The following is an 11,219-nucleotide window of genomic DNA, read 5'->3' as shown; positions in this document are numbered from 1 at the left end:
GAGAGGCTTCACCAGAGACAGAACAGGGAGCAGAACAGGCAGATTGACGAAGTACACTGCTGAGGAGAGCAGCCGGCGGGTCAGGAGAGGTCTGCCACACCATGTGGTCACCTCTGGGCCAGGTGGGAATCGAACTCATGTGGAAGTGGCTTTAGCTTCTCAGTGCAGTGCTTTAATCTGCTGCGCTACCAGGGAGGGCCCTGTTTCCTTATATTTTTATTCATGTCTTATTCTTTACTGTATATAAACTTCACAATTTATTTTGCATTTGAAGATTATTTTTCTGTACTAGGCAAATTAATTTGTATCATTTATGTGAAGATAACTTTTTTCATAATGGATTTTTTACTACCTAGATTTTGTCATGTTTCCATGCTTTGAGTTTTATCTTATGTTAAACTGGACAATAATCATATGAATGTATGATAATATCTAACTAAAGTAGTATAATAATTGAAAAGCCCTACAGAATTTTACATTTGATTTTCTATGAGACATGAATAAGGTTGAATTCTCTCAGAACATGATTTAGCCTACCTTCTGACATGTTATTATTCAGATATTTAAGACACTGTTTTATATAAAAAATGTAACCCAGTAATTGGTATTATACAATTGTCTACACTAGAAATGCAAAATATGCTTAAGGTCATACAGCTCCTTCTTTACTTCAAATAAATGAGTCAGAAACAAGATAGTCTTTATACATTTTTACAACTGTCAAAGTTCAGATATTTAACCACTAATATAAATCCTACCTCTACACAAAGAAAACTCTTCAGTAACATAATAGATTACTGATGAGTTTTAATACAGTTTGGTACTTTGCCTTTTATTTTATTCTTTCCATTTCACTTTCATATTGCTTAGATCTCTTCCTACACCCATCACCATATCAATTAACTTCAATTTCTACTCTGTTCAGGTATATTATTGAGTTTTATGTTCCCATTCTAATCATAGAAAGTATAATTAGTACAGATTTCACATTTTATATAATCTCTAAATTGTAGCTGTAATTAAAATAATAATAATCTTTGAAAGGAATATTGGGGTAATTATTTAAGGTGCAGTATGATAACAGGGATTGTGAAAAATAGTAGAAAATAAGTGTGCATTAATTTAGGAAAATATAGTGATCCAACTAAATGAGTTTATTTTTCAACATCCTAATAACACGTTAAGTGAAATTCTGTAACAATAAATACTGTGATTTGTATGATTATGTGTATATACATGTGATGATGGTTTTCTGTTAAACAGCGGAGTTTAAAATACTGACTTAATTTTATTTTCAATTTCATCCTAAGGTTACCACACTATTACATAAATCTCTTAAAGCTTCTATGTCTGTAATGGGTTTCTTTTTATTTATTTATTTTTGGAACAAAGTAATATTATGCTTTTCAATTACATTAAAATAGGTAGCTGTTTTTATTATTCATTCTCAATTTTTAAGTAACACATTACAAGCTTTTTGATATATACCTATACTATATATATGTATATATATATATATACACACACACTAAGTATATATATATATATATATATACACTATATATTTCACTAAAATCAATTTAACTTGTAAACCATATCATTTAGTGAAGTACTAAAATACTGACTTAAAATGATATGAATCTACTGTTTTAAGATATATCTATTCTGATTATTCATATACTATTTTCAGAATATTATCAAAATTCAATTTTTGGAATATTATCTATTACAATTCAAATATAAATATTTGTTCATACTTGAACACATAAGTATCTATCGAATCAATTGCTTAAATATGTGTCTGTAACTAATTCTTCTTTGTTCAGTTTTAAAGATGGACTATGGGAGTTTTGGGGAATTTTGATGACGCGAGTCCTCTGGCAATATCAGAAGGGGTCTCCTGTACTCCCACAACACAAAAAGCAAGTAAACAAATGTCACTTAAATAAAAATGACTTAATATAAAATGAAATGTGATTGGATTAAATTAAAAAAAATAAAAATATCACAAAACATACTTAGATTTTAAATGTTCTAATAGTGTTAGCTTAGATTAGAAAAGTATAATTAGCACAGATTTCACATTTTATATAATTTCTAAATTACAGTTGTAATTAAAATAAAATAATTTTGAAGGGAATATTGGGGTTATTAAGCACAGGATAATAGGACTTGTGCAAAATAGTAGTGATTAAATCTAAAAAGAATCATTTAAGAAGGGTGTCTTCACCAATAGTACCTATTGTATAAAGATGAGTCTATTTATCGGTCTGTCTGTCCATCTATCTACCTACATGCTTTGCAATCATCTATCTATATTTTTATCTACATATCTGTATTTATGCATGTCATGTATAATATCACAGAATAAACTTAATCATCTACTTCTTTAACTAAAGCTATAGTTGAAAATAATCCTTTGTGTTATGTATTTAAATATACATTAATTAATGACTTATTTTCTCTATTGCTTTTTTTGTTTTTCTCTCCACTATTAACCACTTCATGTTAAATTTTGTTTTAAATAAGAATATTTCCAGTTTCATTATTGTGGTGCAAAATGCAAGTGGCTATCACTGTGACAAACATATTTTGATTTTAGTAACTGAACATATAAAAAGACTAAAATTAGGTTGTATTTTTATAGACTTAAGCATGATAATTGCTATTAAGAAAAAAACATGGGTTCTCTCAGGTGGTGCAATGGGTTGAAGTACAGCACTATGAAGATATCTGCATCACTCCTGCAAGAGTTCCATCCTGACCAGGGAGCTTACCCATATGGCAGGGCAGACCTCTCCTGTCTTGTCCACTGCGCCCCTAAGCAGGGTATTTCATTCAATCTGCCTGTTCTGGCTCCATTTTGTCTCTTGTGAATCCTCTCACCCCCTGTACCTCTGGCCTGTACCCCAGTTCTTGTATATACAAATACATTTTTTTGAAAAAAGAAAAAATATTAATTTTTTGAAATTTATTTTTCTACTTCCTCAAATATATGCACTATGATGATAAGATAGGAAAATACCCCTCTCAGTATTTCTTAGGTTACTTGGGTAGTCAAATTAGTATTAGGTAGACTAACAGGGAAAAAAGAAAATTAAATTGTATGTATGGGGAGACCATGAACAGGAGGGATTTGAAGATGGAAAGTTATATCTTAATGTTTTACTATTTGAAACTCACTTTCAGTATAAATACATTGCAATTATATCTGCTATTGTTCCAAAATTTTATATTTGGATACTCTGCTTCAAAAATAATAGACAAATAAACATAAATTAAAATATCTAAAATCATTGATTTTTATGTTTAATATTTATATTCAAGTGAGATAAGTCAGTTTACATTGTTGTTTGTATTTTGGAAGTAGAGAATTCCCCCCTTCCTGGAAGTTAATATAGTGCATCCTCTAACAAAAGTACCTAGATCCAACACCAGAGCCTTTGGTGCTCCCTCAACTTTGTTTTAACCCCTTCCCTATCCATCTCCAGTTTTATAGTCAGCTTTCATGGGTATGTTTTTAAGTTTGGTTTTGTTTGATTTCTCTATGTTCCATTTGTAAGTGACATCGTCTGATACTTATTTTTCTTCTTCTGACTCACATGGTTTAGCATAATCCTTACCTCTCCATCCATGTTGAAGTACTTGCACAGTGTCAGAACAGTGCAAAAACAATAATAAAAAGAAGAAGAAGAAGAAAAAACAATAAGAAAATGATTTTGAAAACTTACCCTGTTTCTTACCAATATATCACAAATGCTAGCATTAGTTTTAACACATTTGATTTAACATTCTTCCTCACACGCCCTCTCTCTCCAATAAAGATACTCAATAAGTTATACATGTCTTATACAGTCACAGTCAATTATCAAAATCATGAAATTAATGTTAACGCAATGTACTCAAGTAATAAACTCACATTCTAATTTCATCAGTTGACCCACTAGAGGTAAACTAATTTACTAGAATCCAATTAAGGATCACATGCTGAATTAGTTTTCATGTCTTTTTAATCTCTCTAATTTGGAAAAAAAAAAAAAGAATGTTTCTTTGTCTTTCTGAGACTTGCAATTTTGAAGAGGAATGGGCAACTAAAACCAAATCAGTCTTTACACATTCTTCAGTTAAGAAAAGCTTCTCTTGATCGAAGATTTGGTAGATTTAAAGTTAGATACACTACAAATTGGCATGCAAGTGCCAAACAAATTCCTTTGGCATTAATACTACATTATTACATTTAATATGACCAGAGAACATGTCATACTTCATCAGTTCAATTATCTGAGCAATAAGAATTTTCTCTTTGACAGTGGGTAATGTGACATTTTGTAGAGAAACACAATAGCACCCCTCCATGACTTTTTTTGATGAAATAATAGCAGTAAATACTAACTCAAAAAATGCCATTTTTTTCTTCTTAATCTATGTGAAGGAGAAATGTACATTTTCCCAATAGAACTTGTGTAGCTTCTGGAAGTAGTTCAACTGTGTATGGCAAACGTTCTAAAGTATTGGGAAAATTATTGAACATCATATAAAGAACAATTAAAAGTGATTTATTATTTACTTTCAGCTAGAGAGTCACTGACTTTGTTTTTGCGGGATGAGTAGTATGGTAAGACACCTCTTTAATTTATCAATGTCTATTTCATGAAAAAGAAAAGAAAATGCTTACTTTGTGATTGACTATTAATTGACATTTTTAATCAATTTACATGTATTTGCTAATTCATTGCATTATTAACAGTTATATGTTACTATATATATATGTGTGTGCATATATCTATCTATCTATCTAGATAGATAGATATATGCACACACATACTCACTATTGTTCTTACATTTTAGTGGGAGAGTGAGCATAAGTTTACCTTATATAGTTTATTTATAATATAAATATTTAAATACAACTAGCTAGCTAGCTAGCTAGATATATACACACACATACACACTATTGTTCTTACATTTTAGTGGGAGAGTGAGCATAAGTTTACCTTATATAGTTTATTTATAATATAAATATTTAAATACAACAAGCTAGTAGTATATATTTAAAAACTAAACTTAAAGATTTAAAATATAAATTTCAGAGAAATTAGGCATTTAACAATAATTTAGAATAGATAATAGTCACATAGTTTAGCATTATGTTATATTTATTATATTATCACTATTTTTAGGTTAGAGAATCTAAAATAAAGTGGATTATTTTCATAATCTACCTACTTACACATGAACATATAACTATATGTATAAAATATAACTCTTAAAAGCAGTTTTTTAGGAGACAGTAAAACCTGCTTTCACTGTTTCTGCACTGGTAAATATATTGTGCTTTTTTTCATTTTCTCCTACTTTGACTTTGTAGTCATGCCCTCATTACCATATTCAATTAATTAGTGAACAAAGGTAATATTCTAGTGTTCACAACTCAAGGAGTTGCATTATTGACTCCAAATAAATAGGGCAGGTTCTTAATGCAAGGTGAGCATTCAGAAATCAGAGGGAACAAAGAAAATATTTCACACCTTTATGAAAATACTAGCACTAAAAACTCATTGCTTGACCAAGAAGACCTCCTACAAGGACAAAGAAATGGGAATAAAAAATAATAATAATAAAGAGAGAAACAAGAAAAGTACACATTAAAATTAAGTTTTAAAAAGAGTTGCAAGCAGTTTTATTTCACTTTAACTGCCCAAGTCAACAAAAGTATTTCTTTAGAAATTGCTATCTCACATTTTGAAAGAAACCACAAGCATCATTTTGGCTTCATAATTTTTGTATGTATTGCATTTGTGTACACATAGCTAAAAAACTTTCAATCTGGGGCATTTTCTATATGCTCATTTTTGTTCATAATTCCTTGCTGAGTTAATGCAGGAGGGTTTCACAGAGTGTTTTACATAGCTTTGTTGAAAAAAAATGCAAATACAAATAGATCTATTTTAGAATGCAATTCAGAGATAAAGTACTTCTTAAAAACAAATTTGAAGTAATGCCGTATATTTGATGTTTAAATATAGCCAGATTACATTACCTGCAACACAGTGTAGGTAATTCTTATCCACAGCGGTAGTGTGATCAGACACTGTCTCTGTTTCATCCATGAAGGTTTTACCCTTTGCCTTTGGGTTCAACTCTGCAACACCTTTTCTACATTGCTAACACCTTAAATGGCCATCAACATTAGAATAAATTTGATTCTCTTATAATCATCTTAATGCAAACTCACCTAGATTTTATTGTAATAGAATTTAAATATCTATCAATTTAATGGAAATCAATATGCAAGACTAATGAATGCTTCCTCTGAAGTATTTTTGAAAATTTTAGGCTATTTTCAATTTTCACCAGAAATATTACCATCTCACAATTAGAAGAACCCTTGGAGGTTTATGATGCATAGTTAACAAATATGGACATAAAAACAGTACTGAAACATAAGAACATTTCAACATTTCTGAGAATTTTGTTTAAAATTCACTGATTAATTAAAAACAATGCAAAACAGAAAAACCAAAAATAGTATAAGAGAATATAAAATCAGCATGGTTCAGATGACTATTCAATTACTGTGAAAGTACATTCCTTTTCAACATGTTCTTCTAAATATATAAATTCAGATGAAAATAATTTGTGACAAACAATATATACTCCCTTTATTCAAATGAGAGTAAAATAACACTGATTGGAGATAGAACAGTTCTTCCACTGGGGATGATTCTCGTCTAGACAATTCATAACCGATAAAGCTGTGAGTTTTAAATAGATATTTAAATGTCAAAAAATGGCAAAGCATATTTTAATTATTCAGTACTCAAAAGCTCAAAGGTGTATAAAAAATTCACATGTAAGTATAAGAATGCCACCTGTGTAGCAGTGATACTTATCTCCAAAATCTCTGGTGGACATGAGGAAAAAGGGTTAGAAAGGTGGAATTTCCTTTCATTGCTACCATTTAAAATATTTAGATAAAAGCTTAAATAAATTTACTACAATTTTCCTCTTTTTTTCCTCCTGAATATCAACTTGTGAATGTGACATTGTGTTGTATGCAAGAACAAATCTTGTTTAAGAAATATTCCGCTGTTATGTTCCCTTAGGCTGAGCGATCTCTTTCTTTCTCTATTTGAATGGCCTGCATAAATAGAGATTTCTGGCAAATGCATTCAACTGAAACAAATTAATAACTGCCCTCAATTGTACAGTAACATTGTTTTTGCACCATTCATTACTACATTAGTCCTTCGGATTTCTCTCACACATAGGATTTGAAAAAGTAACCAATGTGTCTGCCAGTGCTTCATTTCTTTGACAAAGACAGTAGGCTTTACATTAGAAAACTGTCAACTGTTGCATAAACTTCAACGGTATGATTTTGGTCAGGAAGCACACACACACACACACACACACACAGAAACACAGGCTAGTAACAGGCTTATTCTTTAAAGATTGGGTTATCTGATTCAGGGTCCTAATAAGTCATTCATTTGCTTATTTCCCTTTTCACTGTGTTCATTCTACTCACATATATCGTCTTTCAATTCTGTTCAATCTCATTTTGCTCTCCCTTTCTTTAAAAGAAAAAAGTAATGTAAAGTTCTTTTTTCTTTTGACAAAGGAGTTTTGTATTATTGTACCTTATCTACAAGTCTAATCTGAGATGCTTACATTTCAATTCTAACAAATTCTAACAAAACAATAACAATTCTAACAAAATTGTTAGAAGAGTCAGTGAGGAAAGAACAACGACCACACATGCACACACAAAACAGAGCAAACCAAAATATTTATAGAAGAATACAAAACCATGTGTAAGTCTTGTAGATAGGCTACCCCAAATTTTCTGGCTGAAATATTCATCTTTTTATTCTTTCATTGAGCAAGGCTATAAGTAGTACAACCAGTGCCATACTTAGAAAAGAATCACAAAACAGGTAGAGGGTGCCTGGGAGTTCCATAAATTTCAATGGCATCATTTTTTCTGTTCCTGTTTCTATGTCACTTGCTCCTTGTTTCTCTCTCTTGTTCTCTTTTATTATTTGACTCCAAGTCAATGATTTCTTTATTCTGCATGTAGTTCTTCATTTCCTAGCTGAATTAATGAATGGTTTCAAAAGGTAATTAGCTTAAAAATGTATCTTACATCTAACTGGCTAGTTATTAATCATTTGCAAAGTAAGATTATAAGATGTTATGGAATTTATTGTTGTAGCATTAGCATTTATACTGTGATTTTGCATTAAAATATAAAATACGAAACTAGCATGATTTGTTTTACAATATCTGGTGTCTAGTTATTATGTACTGATCATCAATTTTATTATTATGTATCAGATTTAGAAATTCAACTTCTCCACATATGTGACTTGAAATCATTAGTTTCAGATGTGTGTCACTATAGCAATTGTCTTATAAGGTACATTGTTAGTAACTTATATGACTTAAGAATTTGTCAGATAATCAGGATTTTAAATGTGATTTATGTTTATTTTAGAAGCAAACAAAAATTGGTTAAATTATAGGCAAAATATAAAAATGTCTTAGAAAATTTTATACAGGAAATCATTTTATCAGTAACAAGATCAAATATATTAGTACCAATAGAATTATTCCAATCTTTAGCTGTGGAACTATTGATTTATATTCAAGAAATTAGTCTTAACTAATAATCACATATTTTATATGATCATGTTGGAATCACAATGGGAAAAATGTGGAAATATTAATATAATCATGAGTCCATAGATAAGGTGACATCTGAGGCAGCCATATGTAATTGCACAATAAGGATTTTAGATACAGACATGTCTAGGGTTAAATATTAGATCAAACATTTTCTATAAATATCACAATTAAAATATGTATTTAATTTTGAGCTTATATTTGTAGTGAAAAAAGTGACCAGTTAAGTATTGGTTTTATTTAATGCGAATAATTGCCAGCTGAATATTCTAATCCTCAGCAGTTCTCCCTGAATCAAATATGATAAAATGAAATCTTACTCAAGATCCCTCTATAAAGAAAAATAACAGAAAAAAAAAACTGCTACAAATTTTCATATGGTAAGCATCCTGGTATATATTTTCTGTTGATTTCTGCACTATAGATGATTTTCATAATACTTGAATTTCATTGAAGGTTTTTCAATGAACATAGAATCATGTAGGTATGAAGTGACATGTAGGTATGAAGTGACAAGTAAAATTCATTCCTACTTACTGTGTGAAACTTAACTCATGAAATGTTAAATTTAACCACCCTATTTTTACTGTATATATATGAAGGATTATTTTTTTCAAGCATGAAATAAGATGCACCATTAAGGTTTAAATAAAACATGAAAATAATTATATTCTTTCAAATAAAAAAGGTAGAGGTAGTGTGACTTCCGCAGTGAGAAATAACTTTAGTCTGCTGAAATCAGGTTTTAGAACTCCAGTTTCTCCCATTAAACTACAAGCTTTCTTTTTCTATCTTTAATTTAGGAAGGAATTTTGTCAAAAGTGGCCAAGCTGTTCTAACAGACTTGACACAATTTTGACAAACAAAGCTCAGCACACCCAGAGTCATTAGGGAGCAAGACTTCCCAAAGATCATGTGTACTTTGGCCATCTGTGTATTTTAAATTTTTGAGAACATTAATTCTCATAAAAAATGGAATATTTTGCACAGACTTTTATGTCTTCAATAGAGTTGACAATTATTTTAAGAAACGAGGGAGCCCTAAAATACTTACACAAAATCGGTTTCAAATGTAGGGTTTTATTTTCCTACCAGCTTCATTGTATCACTTGATGTATGTTTCACTTTCTACAGCTCAACAATATTTTTGTAAAACCATTTTCTGAATATAGGATCTTATTTTTCCACTGTACTTTTCTATGAATTGATATATTTCTTTAAAGAAACTCAAAAATTCAATAAATTTACTTTTTAGAACTCTTAACTTTGACTATATTTTCAATGTCAAAATTATAGCCATGCTTCAGAATTTGAAAATAGAAACAAATAATAGTAGTTTGACTTGTGTCATTGGCATGGTAATTACTTCTATGACGAAATATCAAGATACTTTATAGAATTGAAGGTAATGGTCTTGAATTTGACTGTTAGCGACACATTCATATTTATTGTGATCTGTAATTTGTTTTAAAGATCTTATAAAAACATTGTTATTTAAATATTTATTTTTGAATAGTGTTTAAGATTATTTTCCTATTTTACATATAATCTAGGTTCAATGTTAGGGGAATTAAATTCATATAAACTCAACCTGGGTGATTTTTTGTTTTCCAGTCAAGATCAATGAAACATTTTTAGGGATGAATTTCCAACATTTTTTAAGATTATTTTTATTTATGCATAGAGAACTGGAGTGTGGGCCAGAGATGGAGAGGTGTGAGAAGACTGACCAGAAACAGAGTGGAGAGAACTGGTGGGTCTGCTGAAATACTATGCTGCGGGGAACAGTGGGCTAGACAGGAGAGGTCTGCTGTGCCATGTAGGGATCAAACTCATGCCACAATGGCTGGCTATGGCTTGATAGATGAGTCTTTAACCCCATTGCCACTGTGGAGGCTTGATTTTCTGACATTTAAATGTATATCAATGTGAGAGTATTAATTTGTTAAATGGAAACTAAGAGGCCAGATATAATTGAAAAAATACAGTAGTGACTACTGTCATTGGAAATGATTACTAGAATACTTTTTCGGTTAGTAGTGGCCTTCAGGGATACACCAACATTCATATTGCCTGATTCTCATTATGTCCCTACTTGAAAAACTAAACTGTTGATGTGGCTATCGTCAGTGCAGTTCTAGGAAAAAAGAAACGCCAGATATTTAGATTCAAGAATGAAATACTACTTAAAATTTAAACTACTGTATCTGTTTTTTATTATCTATATCAATCTGACTAACACAAAAGCATATAAAATACAATTGTTGGCAATTTTATAAGTGTTGATTATTTTTCTAACTTTAAATTTGAATGCCTCCAAAATTAATCAGTAATGTCAAAAGAAACACTGGAATATTTTCAAATGTGCTAGTTGCTTAAAATATTATTTAATATAATTTCTAAATTTATCAGGTTATTTAACAGAAAAAATATTTAGAAATCACATAACCATTTAACACATGACATTTACTCGCAACACTTATCTACAAATGTCAAACACTATAAATATAAGGTATTTACTGATTTTAAAC

This window comes from Condylura cristata, unplaced genomic scaffold (genome assembly GCF_000260355.1).
Source record: "Condylura cristata isolate star-nosed mole 26May11 unplaced genomic scaffold, ConCri1.0 scaffold00003, whole genome shotgun sequence".
Taxonomy (NCBI): domain Eukaryota; kingdom Metazoa; phylum Chordata; class Mammalia; order Eulipotyphla; family Talpidae; genus Condylura; species Condylura cristata.
This window is presented reverse-complemented; position numbering follows the sequence as displayed.